Source organism: Dipodomys spectabilis, unplaced genomic scaffold (assembly GCF_019054845.1).
Source record: "Dipodomys spectabilis isolate Male_0828 unplaced genomic scaffold, ASM1905484v1 ptg000098l, whole genome shotgun sequence".
Lineage (NCBI taxonomy): Eukaryota > Metazoa > Chordata > Mammalia > Rodentia > Heteromyidae > Dipodomys > Dipodomys spectabilis.
In genome coordinates this window covers 3,360,495-3,378,850 of record NW_024870775.1, presented here as the reverse complement: position 1 = coordinate 3,378,850, position 18,356 = coordinate 3,360,495, and positions in this window count along the sequence as shown.

Below are 18,356 nucleotides of genomic sequence, written 5' to 3'. Positions count from 1 at the left end.
AATGCTCAACTTCTCTAGCCATAAAAGAAATGCAAATCAAAACAACATTGAGATTCCACCTCACTCCAGTTAGAATGGCTATAATCAAAAAATCTAATAACAACAGATGCTGGAAGGGATGTGGCCAAAAGGAAACCCTACTGCATTGTTGGTGGGAGTGTAAACTTGTTCAACCACTTTGGAAAGCAGTATGGAGGTTCCTCAAAAGACTCCACATAGAGCTCCCCTATGGCCCAGCAATCCCACTTTTGGTCATTCACCCAAATGATCACAAACAAGGCCATACTAAAGCTACCAGCACAACTATGTTTATCCCAGCATTATTTACCTAGCTAAGATATGGAACCAACCCAGATGCCCCTCAGTAGATGAATGGATCAAGAAAATGTGAGATATATATATATATATATATATATATATATATATATATATATATGAATTCTATGCCTCCATCAGAAAGAATGACATCACACATTTGTTAGGAAATGGAAAGACTTGGAAAAAATTGTATCAACTGAAGTAAGCCAGGCCCAAAGAAATATAGGTCCCATGGTTTCCCTTATTTGCAATAACTAGTATAAGTAAGTCTAAGACAAGTAGAAAAGGTCAAAAGCTATGTACATATGACCATATAAGATGATGTTAAGTGAAATGAACCCCAAGATAGGAACACAACTGTTTTTTTCTTTCTTGCTATTGTTTTTAATGTAGTTAAAATGTATTATGTGATTTTTTTTTGTTTCTTTTGTATGTTCTTCCCCCACAGTATAACCTCTGTTTTCACTGTATTTGATGTTGGTGCCCTGCATCGTTTTTCTAATTTGGGGAGGGGAAAGGAAATAACAAAATGCTGAAATAAGGACACAGATTGACCCATTGTAGCAATGAGATGAATGACACTATGTTGAAAACAAACTTTACAACTTGGGGTGGGGGAGAGGGGGGAAGGGAGGAGCTGGGAAGGTGAGGGTGAAAGGCATGGTAGGGGAAAAACGAAGGAGGAGGTAACAATGCTCCATAGGAATGTACTCATTTCCTCACTTATGTAACTGTAACGCCTCTGTACAGTATTTTTACAACAAAAAAACATAAAAATCTTGAAAAATTGAAATATGATGCCAGTTTTCAAGTATGAAACAGAAAAGTAAGGTGAGCACAGGTTGTTTGGAGAAATTGTGCTGAAACACAGGCTCTGCGCAGTATGATGTGAACTTTCATTTCATAAAAACTACAACAAAGCCAAATGCAATCAAACACGATATATCCATATACATCCTGTAATTAATTTACACATGGTTTGAGGTACATGGGGAGATCTGTAGTTTATCTACAAATACTATGCAATTTATAGATGGAACTGAAGTATGGACAGTTATGGTATCTACTAGGGTAGAGATTTGTTCACTGGAACTAACTCACGGATACTGAAGGATGACAATGTGTGTGTATACAATCTTGATTTATTTCTCTATTTAATTCTTTCATAGCATAACAAAGATGCATTGACTCTATTATGATACTGTTATATTGTTAATTTACATCAAAGTGTGTAAGGTACATGGTATCAAAAACAAGCAAGCCTCCTTTGTGTGCTTCGCTTCCATTTCTTTAGCTGCAGTTCTACATATCTTTTCTTTTTTAATTTAAATAATTTTTTATTCTTGTTATTATTAAGTATTTGTATAAGGAGGTTGCAAGTCCACCATTATGAGTGCAATGCTTCTGGATCAGTGTCATCCCTTCCATTGACTGCTTTCCTCTGTTTTTTCAGTGTTGCATTTTCAGTTGTGCACTAACAGGATTACGACCATTTCATTGCTTTTATTTGTGATGAAATCTGGTTGAAGGAGATAGGTGTCTGTGCTAAGTTGGCAAAGGCTTGATTTATGATGGTTAATTTTATGTGTCTATTTGATGGGGTCACAAGGTATTCTTAATATCCAAACATCCTTAGTATCTTGATAGTATATGCAGATATGTCTATTGGGATTAGATTAACAGCTAGATCTATAGACTGAATAAAGTAGATTGCTTCCGCTGAAGGCTGGAATAGACCAAACAAATTTAGATTCCTGAAAAAGAGGCATCTTGCTCTCCACTGAGTAAGCTAGGTCATTAGTGTTTACCTGCCTTAAATCACAAACTGAACCATAAATTCTGCTTGAGTCTTGAGCCTGCCAGCTCTCAGACTGAACATTCACCAGTGCTCTCCTGGGTCACCAGCTGGTCATCTGCAGACCTGGAGACTTATCATCTTCCATATCTATATGAGTCATTCCTATTATAAACCTGTCTGTCTATTTATCCACCTATCAATTTTTGGTACAATTTTTTTTTCTGGATAATCTTGACTAATCTAGTCATCTGCCTCTGGACATCAGAATAAGAATCTTAGTCTTAAAGATATTTTAAGGGCTGGGAAGGTGGCTCAGTGGTAGAGCGCTTGACTTGCATGCCTGAGGCCCTGGGTTCAATTCCTCAGCACCACATAAGCGGAAAATGCCAGAAGTGGCGCTGTGGCTCAAGTGGTAGAGCGCTAGCCTTGAGCTGAAGAGCTGAGGGACAGCACCCAGGCCCAGAGTTCAGGCCCCACAACTGGACCCCCCCCAAAAAAAATTCAATAACATTAAAGATATTTTAGTGCTCAGTATTCACCTACAAAGCAGAGTAAATAAATGCTTCAAATCTAGCCCAAACCTTTTAAGGATCCAGTCCTATTTAGGTCTTATTGTACTCAACTATACACCATCTACAGACTTTTCATTTTTCTGTATGTGGGTGCTTGAACTCAGGGTGTTTGAACTCAGGGACTGGGCACTGTTCCTGAGCTTTTGTGCTCAACAATAGTGCTCTCTTATTGAGGCCATACCTCCACTTTTGGCTTCTTGGTGGTCAATTGAAGAAATGACAGCCTTTTCAGTAAATGGTGCTGGCAAAATTAGTTAAACACTTGTAGAAAACTAAAGCTAGATCCATATATATCAAAATGGATCAAAGACCTTGAAATAAAAGCAGACTCCCTGAAAACATTATAAAAGGGATAGGAGAAAATCTAGGGCTCGTTGGCACAGACTGAAATTTTCTTAATAGAGACCCAGAAGCACAACAAATCAGAGGAAGGCTGGACAAATGGGATTGCATGAAAATGCAGACTAGCCATACAATGGACAAGGGTCTCATATCTAAAATATACTTAGAACTCAAAAAACTAAATCTCCCAACAACAATTCCTCACAGAAATAACTGCCCAATTAGTAAGTGGGCTAAAGACTTAAGGAGACACTTCTCTGAATAGGAAATGAGAATGGCTAATAAACACATGAAGAAATGTTCAACTTCTCTAGCCATAAAAGAAATGCAAATCAAGACAACGTTGAGATTCTACCTCACACCAGATAGAATGGCTATAATCAAGAAATCTAGTAACAAGAGATGCTGGAAGGGATGTGGCCAAAAGGGAACCCTACTGCATTGTTGGTGGGAGTGTAAACTTGTTCAACCACTCTGGAAAGTAGTATGGAAGTTCCCCAAAAGACACTACATAGAGCTCCCTTATGACCCAGCAATCCCGCTTTTAGACATTTACCCAAATGATCACAAAATCATACCAAAGCTACCAGCACAACTATGTTTATGGCAGCATTATTTACCATAGCTAAGATATTGAACCAACCCCAATGTCCCTCAGTAGATGAGTGAATCAAGAAAATATAGTATATATATATATATATATATATATATATATATATATATATACATATATATATGTGTATATATATATATATATATATATATATATATATGCACAATGGAATTCTATGCCTCCATCAGAAAGAATGACATTGCCCCATTTGTTAGGAAATGGAAAGACTTGGAAAAAATTATATTCAGTGAAGTAAGCCAGGCCCAAAGAAACATAGGTCCCATGGTTTCCCTTGTTTGCAATGACTACTACATGTCTAGGATAAGCAGAGAATGTCAAAGGATATGTACATATGACCACATGAGATAATGTTAGGCAAAATGTACCCCAAGACAGGGACACAAGTGGTTTTTTTCTTTCTTGCTATTGTTTTTGATGTACTTACAATGCACTATGTGATTCTTTTGTTTCTTTGTATGTTCTTCTCCCATGGGGATGTGGGTGTTCTGCATCTTGTATATACATTTTTGTACTTTGGGGAGGGGAAGGGGTACAGTGAATGCTTAAATGGGGATGCAGTTTGACCCATTGTGGGGGGTGGGCGGGAGGAGTTAGGGAGGTGGGAGGGAAGTGATGGTAGGGGGAATACTAAGGAGGAGGTAACAATGCTTGCTATGAAATGTACTCATTAGCCTACTCATGTAACTGTAACCCCTCTCCACAATATTTTTACAATAAATATATATAATAAAAAAAGAGTCTCACAGACTTTTCTGACCAGGATGGCTTTGAACTGTGATCCTCAGCTCTCAGCCTGTTGAGTAACTAGGATTGCTGGTGTGAGCCACCAGCACCTAGACTTTTCATTTGGAGAAATAATTATTCTGTTTTATGTCTTTATTCTGTAGTGCTGAGAATGGAACCCAGGGTCTCACACATAGGCAACAAGCACTCTACCACTGAGCCTCACTCTCAGCCTACAGAGTTTCCCATTTTCACCCACCTACCTTATCCCATTCTGCCCCAGTACACATGTTTTAGGAGAGTATTAAGCATATGAAGTGATGTCCATGTTTAAAGTTTGGTTGAGATTTTCCACATGGTATGACCATATCAACATATCATGTCATGCATCATAAATATACAATTATTACATGTCCACAAAGCAATCATACAAATGTTTAAATATAGAATTTAACAGATCCACACATACTAAAGAGATGAGTGTGTTACATGATTGAATGAAAATAAATGGCATGTATATTTTCTTCTAAAAGAAAGAAAAGTGTGGAAATCATACACATTAACTCTTTCTTTAGATACCTCAGTCACAATGAGAGAAAATGAGGAAAACTGTGGAGCAGTTTTTGGTTCCCAGTGATTCCTTTGCTCCTCCAGATCAAGGCTGGATTTTCAGTCACTTCAACCATCTTCCACTCAGTCCTGTTAGGCAGGGCCAGCAGGCACCTTCACTCCCTCACAAAATACTACTTGAGATGGAGACTCATAAGACCCATAAGGCCCTTCAGGGTGGTATGGAGTGGCGCTCAGCCAGACATCCTAGGAAGTGTAGCTCACCACCATCTTCAGGTTAGTGGCTATTGCTGAGACCTTAGCAATCAATGGCTGAGACCTCCTTGGTCCAGTACTGAGACCTCACCTGTCCAGAGCTGATACCTCTCCTGTCTATGGCTGAATCTTCACAGCGTTCGCAAGATTTGTGACCCAGAACTGGGCCTGGCTTACTTCACTTAATATAATTTTTTTTCCAGCAAATCGTTTAACTAGGGATACAGGTGGACCCATTGCAACAATGAGATGTACAAGTGGTTATGTCGAAAATGAACTTTACAACTTTTGTGCGGGGGACAGGGAGGATTGGGTGGGGGGCGGGGGGGGGGGAGGGAGGATGGGAAGGGATGGGAAGGGTAAACAAAGGAGGAGGCTACAATGCTTGATAAGAAATGTACTCATTATCTTGCCCATGTAATTGTAACTCCTTTGTACAGTACTTTCACAATAAAAAAAAAGAAAAAGAAAAAAATATAATTTTTTCCAAATGATCACAAACAAGACCATACTAAAGCTACCAGCACAACTATGTTCATTGCAGCATTATTTACCATAGCTAAGATATGGAACCAACCCAGATGCCCCTCAATAGATGAATGGATCAAGAAAATGTGGTATATATACACAATGGAATTCTATGCCTCCATCAGAAAGAATGACATTGCCCCATTTGTTAGGAAATGGAAAGACTTGGAAAAAATTATTACAGGAATTTTAAATAAAAATTTACTTAAAAATAAGAACAGAAAAAATGTTCTTCTAACACAGCTCACATTCATTTCCTTTGCCAATGAAAACTGATAATCATTAGCTACATATTCTCCTAGGCTTTCTGGGTACCCAAGCTGTGTGTATTTACCAAAACACACAGAAATAGCTATTCATTTGCTCTTACTGAGATTATACTGTGGCTACTGTTCTGGAATTTACTTTTTGTACTCTATGAAATGAACTTATCCCCATATTTGCAAATCTGTAACTAAGTAAATATACCCTAATTAATAAATATTTAGGGTTACTTAAAGATGCTTGAAAACTGGGAGAGAGGAAAGGAAGGGGTGACATGGTACAAAAAGAAATGTACTCATTACCTGACTTACGAAACAGTAACTCTTCTGTACCTCATCTTGATAATAATAAATATAAGCTAAAAATGTTTGAATTTGTGCAGTTTGTAACTTCCATGGTTATATGATTATTTCTGAAGTATAAAAGCAGATGTGGGGCTGGGAAGGTGGCTCAGTGGTAGAGCGCTTACCTTGCATGCATGAGGCCTGGGTTCAATTCCTCAGCATCACATAAGCAAAAAGAAAAAAGCCGGAAGTGGCATTGTGGCTCAAGTGGTAGAGTGTTAGCTTTGAGCTGAAGAGCTGAGGGACAGCGCCCAGGTCCAGAGTTCAGGCCCCACGACTGGACCCCTCCCCCCCCCAAAAAAGCAGATGTGCTGGATTCAATTATATATTCATTCCAAAGTATTTAACATTTATTTCCCAGTGGTTGCTCCCCTCTCCCCGACCCCACCAAATCACACCAACTCAAGAGGAAATAAGAAACCCCATTTCTTAAAAAAATGGGAGAGATCTTACTCCTCTTGCTTTCTTGGGTCACAGAAGTTCAAGCATTGTGTCTTCTTCTCATACCTAGAATAAGTCAAGAACCTGAGAAGGAAGCTATAGGGGGAGCATCCATGGCCTCTGACTCCCTGACCCAGAAGCCTCTCACATGGAAGGAGGTATGAGGGCTTGAGAACTGACTTGCTTTGGAGACCCTGCAGGAAAGTGCAGACCAATGCTTAGGGGATCTACTGAGGGTATGACTTTGGGAACAAGAGGGGACAGACAGACCTTATGATTCTTGCCTTCCACAGAGCACTCTTCAATTGCACTAAACATCTGTTGTAGGTTAGAGTTGGGACCAGATGCCATCCTTGAACTCAAAAAGCAGATGATACGTTCCCAGTGAAATAAATCAAGATTTTGGTTTCTGTTAAAAAAAATTACAATGTTTTCAAAGTTCTAAGTTTCATCCTCTTCATCTTCAGTGTTTTATCTTAATTTTTAACTTCCAGAAAACATGTAAGATGCTTTTCTTTCTCCTCATCTTGACTTACAATTGAAAATCAAGAAAGAGTAATAATGAATTTGTCCAGACACCAGTGGTTCATGCTTGTTATCCTAACTACTCAGAAGGCTAAGATCTTGAGGATCGCAGTTCAAAGCCAACCCTGATATAAAAGTCTCTGAGATTCCATCTCTAATTAACAAGTAAAAAATCTGTACTGGAGGCATGGCTCAAATGGCAGATTGTGTGTGTGTGTGTGTGTGTGTGAAAAAGAGAATGAATATACCTTCAATGGTTTATCTCTACTTTTGCATCTATTCTCTCTCTATCAATACATTTTTGAATAAAATTATTCTTACTTCTTAAGTAAGTTGAATCTTATGAAATTGCCCTTCCTTAGGCCAAAAACAGTCCAGTCTCAGTGATCTCAGTAGTTCCTTGAACACTTGCCTGGGAACCTGGCTATTTATTTCAACTCATTAAAAATGACCAGGTCTTTTCACAGGAATCTGCAAACAATATCACGGAGATCTTAGTTCTCATATCCACTATTTCTTCTTTCTCCCTGACTCAGGCCTTTGTGTTCTTTGGTTTTTTGTTGTCAACTGCTGCTGGAGTTCTATAATAGTTTTAATGGCAGTTGAGCCAAAGAAGCAGCTGTGTCCCTGATGGGAAGAGTCTGCCTCCAGGGTCCCCTGGCTTTCAGAAGTTCTCTGCAGAGATGCCTTATGGGTGAGCTCTGACTACAAGTAGTCAGTAAGCACTGCTGGGAAAAAGGGGATATTTTGCCTGATATGTGAAACATTATCTGTTTAGTGCAGCATCATTGCACAACTGCCGAACACGAGTCTCATCCCAGCAATGCTCCTCCTGCGCCTTGGGGTGATTGTCAACATCATTATCTTGGTCACCAGCCATTAGAGTTTGTAGATCCTCCCACATCCACAGACTACACTGTTCTCAGTGCTTGGAAGAAGAGAAGGAAGACAAAGAATAAAGTGACATCGTGAACTGTTAGGGCTGAGTATCTGAACATGAGGCATAGAACAAATATACCTGTAAACCCTAGTCTACCTGAGCCATGTGATAGACATACATACACATGACCACTCACTACAGAGGCTGCAGTGGCTATTCTGGCTCCAGAGAGGATGATCTAGATGATCTTCCCACATGAAAAATGTTAAGAGAGGTCCCCACTCTCTTTGGGGAACTCAGAATAAGACTCTGCAGATTTGGAAGGGCCTTTGTTGACCACTGAAACCTGAGGTCAGATTCTCCAGAATCCTTTTGTAATGTTCCTGACCAACACTTGTCAAGTCTTGAGTCTTTGAAGTTCCAGGGAAGATTCCATGGGTTAAGAAATAGGAATTTTGCCAAGTTCTGAAAAGAAATCCTGAAAGGAAAACATACTTGAAATGATCTTAGGAAAACAATTATACAATTATTTCCAGGTGCATTGATAATAGAAGAGTGTGGATTAGTTGATGACCCTTAAGATCCTGGGCACTTTGCTCCTTCATTTGGTGGTGGGCAAGAGACAGTTTCTGTTTCCTTTCTGCTAACTGAAAGGTTTGCATCTGGACAAAGCACTCTAAGGTGTGATGGTGTCAGACTTAAACTTCAATAGCTGGGAGTTTCCACCAGCTGGGAGTTTCCACCAGCTGGGAGTTTCCACATCTCTCTCGTCACTGTGCAGGATCCTGATGTTCATTATGCTGTGAGATAACATAATCATAAGAGGGTGATCTGAAGCAGAGCCAACTAACAGAAGGGAGAAACTCCTGAATCAGCAAGTCACTTTACATCTGTGATGAAAAGTACTAGGGCAGTGGTCAAGAGGCCTTCTGAGACAATGAAGACACAGGGAACTGTTATGTAATGTTGATCAGAACCTCTCCTTCCTGACGAAATCTGGAGAAGAGAAGATGGCCATACTTTCTGAGGGTCCTTCCTTTAGTGTAATGAGATTGGCTATATGGAAACCTTAGGGACCCATAAACGAGAAAACACTCCACATTATTATGTGTATGGGGAGAAAGGAGGAATTGAAAAGAATTCACCAAGTCCACCTTCTACACTCTCTGACTGTAACCTCCACAGAACAAGGAAGTAGCAGCCTTGGGAAGAGCTTCCAAAAGCAATGAGTTTAAAAAAATAGAAGAAAATGGGCCAGGTGCAAGTATCTTACCTTGTAATCCAAGCTATGAAGGATTCTGAGATGTGAGGATCACAGCTCAAAGCCATCTTAAACAGGAAAGTTCAAGAAACTCATCTCTAACTACCAACAAGCCAGAAGTAGAGCTGTGGCACAAGTAATAAAGCTTTAGCCTTGAGTGAAAAACTAAAGGACGGTACTCTGAGTTCAAGCCCCAGGTACAAGCAAAACAACACACACAAACACACAATACATTTATATACACATATGTATACACACACATATAAATGTATATCTATCTATCTATCTATCTATCTATGGACAGAGGCTCATCCTAAGTAATAGAAAGCTAGAAAGGTAACTCTGTCATTTATATAGCTTCCTGGAATGAAGACAAACATTTGAATCCAACACTTGAATATAACATTTGAGATGTGAAAGACTGCTCAGCTCTAGGAAATAAACAACATCAATATACAATTTCTTAATATCACAGTGTTGGCTGCAGTACTATAGCTTTGATTAGATGTCATTTCTTAAGCATACAAAGAGTTCAATTGAGAAATCAGCGGATGACTAGTAACATCAACCCTGTCTTGTATCATTTAATTTTAAACACAATTCTGTATGATCACTGGTGTTATCCACATTTTATACTAAAGAAGATCAACATTAGGGGATGGGAAATCACTTCCCCAAACTTCATGCCTAATAAATGAAATTGAAATTATTCATAATCCAAAACCAATGAGTCAAGTTGAATTGGGTAAAAGGAGACTGAAAATTCACTGTTTCATTGGTGGCAATTTTTCTATTCATTTCTTAAAAATGTAGATATAACATGAGTGTAAAGTAGAAAAGTTTATATAAGTGAAAACTTTACAAGATTGTGTAATGGGTTATACAGTGTAGTATTTTTCATAAAATATTCTTATTGAGCAACTCTAACGCACTTCAGTAAAAATAATAAAAGAAGCAGAAAAAGCATACATATTCTCACCACTGTTACAATCCAAAATGAAAACTAAAAGGATCAAACTGAAATGAAAATTCAGACAAGTCTCCAATTATCTTATTTTCATCATTATGTGGATCAAAAATAAAGACTAAACAGGACAACTTAGCTACTATAGAAATATTCTGGTGGTTTTCCAGAAAGTTATGCATGTCAATAGTATTCTACATATTCAAAGGGAAATAAAACCGTACATTCATGCAAGTGTGTTCACAAATGTTGGTTGCATTGTCACAGTAGTGAAGAGAGTGGGAACAAGCAGTTGTGCAGAGATGGCTGTCACTCCATGACCATTCTACATGTGAGGTTGGTCAAGGCAGAGAGGAATGCAGAGGTAAGCCTGGGAAGTGTTGGGGGCAGGCTGCACGTGCCTGTAATTCTAGCTACCAAGGAGTCTGAGATCTGAGGGATCATGGTTCAAAGCCAGCTGGTTGAGGAGTCTGTGAGACTCTTTTTTGTCTTTAGCAACCAGAAAGCTAGAAGAGGATCTGTAACTCAAGTGTTAGAGTGCCATCCTGCAACACGGCCAAACCCTGAGTTTCAGCACTAGTTCTGGTGCACAAAATCAGAAGAGTGATAAGTGTCAAATCTCTTCTCAGAAATAACTGTAGTGCAAGTCAGGAAATGGGATTTAGGAGAGGAAGCTCAGGTCATGACCTTCCTTCTCTACACAGACTTTTCCCCATCTTCTTGGTGCCAGGTAAAATGGCATGCAAAGCTGAGACCATTGGAGGTAAAGCTTCAAGGCTCCTAGGGGCCACCATCAAGACTTTGGTGCAGATGTAGGTTCACCTATTGTTCTGCTAGAAGGGAAAAGACAGGCATATAGCTGTTAGTCCCAGGGCAATAATGATAGGCCCAAGCTTATATCATCCTAGCTACTTGGCAGGTAGAGATTATGGTATCACAGTTCAAGTCCAGCCTGGGCATACAAGTTAGACAGACTAATGATAACTGGGCAAGGTGGCATGTACCTATTATACCCCTATGACACTGGGAAGCACAATAGGAGGAGGGACATTCATGCCAGCCTGGCATAAAGCAAATAACTGTCTTGAAATTAACCAAGGCCAAGAGGTGGCTGGAGGCATGGCTCATAGAGTAGAACACCTAGGTTACGGCAAGCACAGCTCTGAATTTAATCCCCAGCACAACAAAAACAATGAAATACAATAATGACATACAACTGTAAAATGACTCTTGTCAAACCCAGCTAGGCATATTTGTTCAAAGGCTTTGGGACAGGAATAGGGACTACTGTAATGTGTTCTTGCAGTGACGGATGGAGGTTTGACTCAACCTCTAATGCAACATGGGCGAGAGCTAGTGGGAATTCATTTCCAGTCATCAGAGAAGGGTCAGGAGGGAACGCTTTCAAGGAAAAAGTATACTGGTGATTCTATCTCAACAGACCTGACACAATTCTTGATGAAAACTGGCCAGAGTGGTCAGACATCACAGGTGCATGGTGGAAGAGGAATCTGATCAGATGTGAAGGATGATCAGATATGAAGAACAGGATCTTTTTGTCAGGTGCAGTGGGTCATACTTGTAAGACTAGCTATTCTGAAGGAGAGTGGTTGGAGGGTAGCAGAGGAAAGAAAGAAGGAAGTCACTATTTGAAAAATAACTAAAGCAAGAGGGGTTGACAATGTGACTCAGATGGTTGTAGGAATTGCTTAGCAAGCACAAGATCAACTTCAAGTCCCAATTCTGCAAAGACAGGAAGAATGAATGAAATAAAAAATGAAAGTAAGTAAGAGACAGAGAGACAGAGAGAGACAGAGAGAAAGAGAATGAGAGAGAGAGAGAGAGAGAGAGAGAGAGAGAGAGAGAGAGAGAGAGACCAGCATTCTTTGTTAGAACTAGAAGTATGAAGACAGGACCAGATGAAGATTCAGAGGTGGGATCAGAGTTTGCCCATGCAGGTAAACTTTATCACAATGTGAAGAGATGTTCTGTAGACAGGACTGGGGCGCCACAGCTTTCTGCCTCCAGCTCTCACGATGCCACTTGCCCTGTGCCTCATGACTGAGTCCTCCCTTGGTGATTTTTAGGAGCCAAGAGCTCAGCCTCTTGCTAGAATCATTTAACTGCATGCTTTTAAGCCTAAATCAAGCATAAACACTTCAGTTAAAGCTAAAGATATTAAAAACATGCAGTTCACTCATTCACCAAGTCTAAAAACACATATAAATCCCTTTCTAACTTACAAGATCAGGAGAAAAATAGAAGCAGGTAATAAAGATCTTCAATCTCCTCCATGATTCTCATACAACCAAAGTCTGCACAATATAAGGTCTGTAAGGTTTGACTCACCAGTGACTTCCCTTGGGTTCTGCTTTCCCCGGGACCAGTCTCCCTTGCACACCTGCTCATTTTGGCAGCTGCTGCCTCTGCCTTGATATAACTGTCCTCACATCACTCCTGGAGCTGTGGTTCCTCAGCTAAGGATTCACTAAGAAGCCAGTTTCTGGAGATTGAAGCCAGCCTCTGAGCATGGTACCTGGTGTTTATACAGGTTGCTGCTAAGAAGCCAGATGCACTATGAAGCAAGAGCTCAGTATGGAATCCTTGGTTCTGCTTTGAGGGAGTGACCATTTTATAGCATTTTCTATTCTTTATGATTGATTTATTGATTTTTCTGATCCTTGGTCTTGAACTTACGGCCTGGGTGGTGTCAGGGGACCTCTTTATGATCTAGAATAGCATTCTATCATTTGAGCACCACAGCACCACATCACCTCTGGCTTTTTCTGAGTAGCTTGTTGGAGAAAAGAGTCTCATAGAATTTTCTGCCCAGGCTGGCTTTGAACTGTCATTCTCAGATCTCAGCTCCATGAGTAGTTAGGTTTGCAGGCATGAACTACTGGTGCCTAGCTTTCATTTCCTACATTTTACATGCGTTTTCATATTCTTGCTACACCAGAGTCAGGGGGAGTCAGGAGGTTCAAATCACACCTGAGGAACAGAATCTCTGGCCTCTGAAGGATGTTAGGGACCAGACATCCAGAATGGGTGTGAATAGGTGGTATTACTCCCTGAATTAATTCCCCATTATCTCCTGCCCCAGTTCAAATGAAACCTCAGGGACTATGAGAAGAAAGTGATACCTTCATTAATTCTATTGTGCCTTTATGTGTGTGTGTGTGTGTTTGTGTGTGTTTGTGTCCTGGGGCTTGAACTCAGGGGCCTGGGTATTGTCCCTGAGGGTTTTTTGATCCAGGACAGGTGCTCTACCACTTGAGCCACACCTTGCATTGAGAGTTTTACTTTCAATTGGAGATAAGAGTCTCCTGGACTTTGTTATCCCAATTGATGGCTCAGATCTATAATTATCAGTTCTTGCTCTCCTGAGTAGTTAGGATTACAAGCTTGTAACACAAGTGCCTGGCTAGCTTCATTAATTATTATTATTGTTATTATTAAATGTAGTGACAGTTCTGTGGCTTTATCCCAGGGCCAAGCCACTGTCCTGCAGCTTTGGAGCAAAAAGGCCAGCAATCTACCACTTGAGCCAAGCTCTACTTCCAGCTGTTTGGAATTGAATTGAATGAGCCTCATATATTTTCCTGCCCAGGCTGGCTTTGTACCTTGATCCTCACATATTATTTCCTACATAGCTAATATTGTAGATTGAGTGACAGATGCCTGGTACAGTTTCTTTTTTTTATTTGCCAAAGTGTTTAATGTTTGATAAAAGGTTAATTACATTTTTGCAAAATATGAAATAATCAGTTTTATTAGATGAAATTATTACTAACATTAAAAAGTTTCATGAATTATTTATGTATTTATTTACTTACTCAGTTAATTGACTGATGATTAATTCTCTAGGAAAAGCAAGGTACAAACACCCAGAAATTGCTGGGTGCACACCAGTTTCTCCTGCCTATAATCTTCCCTACTTTGGGGGTTGAAATCTAAGAATTATGGATAGAAGCCGGCTGGGGCAGAAATATTCACAAGACCTATCTCCAATTAATCAGCAAAATGTTGGAAGCAGAGGTATGGTTCAAGTGGTGTAGCATCAGCCTTGAGTGAAAAGCTACACTGAGAAGTTGAGACTCTGAATTCAACTCTCAGTACCTGCATAAAAACAAAACAAAAATCTTCAGAAATACAATTATTTCAGGAGTCATATGAATATCAATTGACTAACACTTTTACATATTATTATGTATTTTCACATGTATGTGTATCTATCACCTTGGAAGTAAATTTTTATTGGATAATGCTGACAAGGTTAACTTATTGGCTAATCCAGTTACTTTAAACTCATAATCTTAGGTTGGTCCCCTGGGGAGAATTGTTCAGTGATATCACAGTGTCTGGTTTACATGAGATTTGTCAGGTATTTTTTAGCTAAGAACATCAGCCATGATCACAGGGACTATACTATGACATGGGGGGTACTAGAGTAGGGATGTGAAAGAAATAACTAGAACTCCACTTTCCTCTGTACATTGTTGAGGAGATATTGTATAAATAGACACTGGTATTGTATAAACAGACATTGATAAATTGCAATGCTCATGTCTTCTAGTTTCTTTTGAATACAGCCTTCCTTCTCTTTCTCCTGCAACTAGGGACTTCATAGTTCAATTTCTTTTCTTTCTCTCTCCCTCCCTCCCTCTCTCTCTCTCTCTCTCTCTCTCTCTCTCTCTCTCTTTTTCCGGTAGTGGGGCTTGAACTCTGGGCCTGGGCACTGTCCCTCAGCTCTTCAGTTCAAGACTGACACTCTACTACTTGAGCCATAGTGAAACTTCTGGTTTTCTGGTGGTTTATTGGAGATAAGAGTCTCATGAATTTTCTTGTCTGGGCTGGCTTTGAACCACGATCCTCAGATCTCAGCCTCCTAAGCATCTAGGATTACAAGCCTAAGCCGCCTGCTTTTGGCTCTTGGTTTAATTTGTCTCTGGCTCCCTTGATAGAAAATGAGTCCACAGTTTCTGTATCCTAGGTTTAGGTTGTATTCCAAGGAACCAAGAGGCTAATGTTCATAGTAGCAGCTGTCACTCAGCATTGTCAAGCTCAATGGGTGGGTGGGGCTTAGGCAGTCACAAGATTTTCTCCCTTAATCTCCTGGAGAGGAGGCCCAAGGGCAACTGTAAAATTCTACTTTAGAATTCTATACAGTAATTTTGAATGACTGTTGAATTCCATGAACTATTTCCAACGAACAGACAATCAACAATCTCCTTCCAGTTACTAGCAATCTAGTATAGTTTCACAATCACCTGTGCTTCAGCCCCTGGCTATGGAAAGTAGGGCTCCTAGTTCTTCAAAGGTCTTAGAATGGAATCTGCAGAAATTGAGTTTTAGAAAATCTTAAGGGAGAGGGATAAGGTTATCTCTTAAGGAAAGAAGATTATTTTCTACAACAATCCTAGGAAAAGCATCTTTCCACATGTAAGAGGGGTACAGAAATTAATCAAGTGAATCAAACGCTTAAATTATAAAGGGAAAGGTGACAAAAGAAGTAAAAACAGCATAGGATGGAACTTGGCAATCATTTTCCAAATGTATTAAAAATAATAATAGAAAAAATAGACAAATTGGATCTCATCATGATGAAAACCTTTTGAGAATTCTTTGACTATAGATTAGAATGGAAAGTGAATCCACAGAAAACATTTGCAATTCATGGAGATAATGAGGAATTAAAACCTAGAAAATATAAAGAGCTCCTAAGTAAAACTCAGTATCACCAACACTAATAAAATGTTTCCATTGAATATTGTCTAAAAGGAGACTGCAGTGGATATTCTTCTCCTGAATATATACAAAAAGTAAAGAAGCATATGAAAATATGCTTTATATTGTAGGCATTGTTCATGAGAGAAAAACAAATTAGAATCACAATGAGACACCAGGTCACAGGCATAGGAAAAGTATTGAAAGGAAAGAGAAAGAAAAGAAGGAGTGGAGAAAAAAGAGAAAGAGGAAATGAGGAAAAGGAGAGAAGAAAGAAGGGAAAAAGAAACACCAAGGAAGCAAAGAAGAAAATCAGAATAGAAGGAAGAAAGGAAGGCTGGATAGAAGGAAGGAAGAAAGGAAGGAAGGCAGGAAGGAAGGAAGGAAGGAAGGAAGGAAAGAAGAAAGGAAGGAAGGAAGTTAAACAGAAAGGAAGGAAAGCACAGTGAAGAGGTGATTATAAGTGGGAACCATTGGACATGGCTGGTGTTAAAGAAAATGGGAAATGTGCTGTGGTAAATACAGAGGAAAACTCAAGCACACAATTACTTATCTAGGAATTTAAGTACATATACAAAAGAACCTAAAGCAAGGAATGTAAACCTACATTTGTACATCCATGTTGATAAGAATATTTCTAAAATGCCCAAATAACTCAAACACTCTAATAATCAAAATATTCTGTCTAAAATATTAGTCAGGTTCAAAAGACAGGATACTTTGACACATGTTACAACATAGAGCAAACTTGCTAAGACTATGCTAAGTGAACTATCCAGAGACAAAAAGACAGATACTGTGTGGTTCTACTTGTGCAGGACCTAGTCTATTATATGTGGCCATAGTGGAAGTCAACAGATTGTGTAATGGATCATAGGAAATTGATGGCAAGTGGATGAGGAATGTGAGAAGTTCAATATCAAGATGCCACCATCTAGGAAGGGCCCTCTGGCTGGCTTATGGCATGGCAAAAGGCATCATATGGCAGAACAGAGGAGGAATCCAGGAAAAAGAAGTGGAGCTGACCTTGCCAGAAGGCTGAACAGGTCGTGCCCTGGGGCAGCAGGAGCCAATCACAGTTCAGGAACTGGGGAGGACTGCAGGCCAGTGAGTGTCCTGAGACTTTAAAACCTGATCTCAGGGCCAGGTACTTTTAGGACAGCTGTCTTTGGAGAGTTGCACTGCAGAGGGCTCCTGCACAGCTTCAGGTTCAGGTGAGCATCCCAGCCCACAGAGGCATGGTGGGAACAGGGGTGGAATAGACGGCCTTTCAGGGGCAAGGGCACAAGCAGATCAACTTCCATTTCTGCCTCAGCATGGACATTGGGGGCCAGCTGAGAAGGGTGGTGGGGATGGCATAGGGCGGTGGAGTGAAACCCAAGGGTGGCTACTCCATCAGCCAGAAGATCTCAGGTCGTGCAGTTTGGTCAGACTCGGGATCTGTCCAGGTTGCATAAGGCAGCTGGACGCCTGCAAACTGCACTGTAATGCTCTCCCATTCTTGAACCATCAGGTAATATGCTCTTTTGCATCATTATCAGGTAACGTGCAGTGGGCAGAAACATGGGCTGATCCAAACCTAAGCATGGAGCCCCATGAGCTACCTGCTCCTGCTCAGGGGCTCGACCTTGGAGTTCTAGATTGCACTCTGTGCAGTACATGACCAAGTGCATGAATGTGACAGCAGGTTGTGATATTGGAAGCTGATGTGTAAAAGTGAGAATGTGGGGTGTTGTCTTCCTAGTTTGTCTAGGAAAGATATTCCAGAGGGTTTCTCCCAAGAAGGGGAGAAGGCAGTGCACGACACATCCATCTTCTACTCTGCATTGGCTAAGGAGATGTCAGTGGACTCTGAGCTTTGGGGGATATCATTGCTCCTAGCTGAGATCAGATATCCCATTGGGTGAGATTTTAGCTGGAATCCTAACATTTAAACCAACCATTAACCTTGCACACTTTGCTTCAACTCCAAGAGCTCTCGCCAGGATAATGTTCATGCCCATTGCTTGACCACATACCTCTACTTTGATGTTTTAACCCAAGTATATCCTTAAGCCTTAATATGGCTCTGGACAAATATTGGAAAGTCTTATTTAAATATCTAAATGTTCATGGTGGCATTAATTCTTTTCTAGCTAAGACTAAGCAGACTGTTGACATCATGAGTCACTGGAAATCCCGGCTTCATTTCCCTTTCTAGGCTTTCCAAT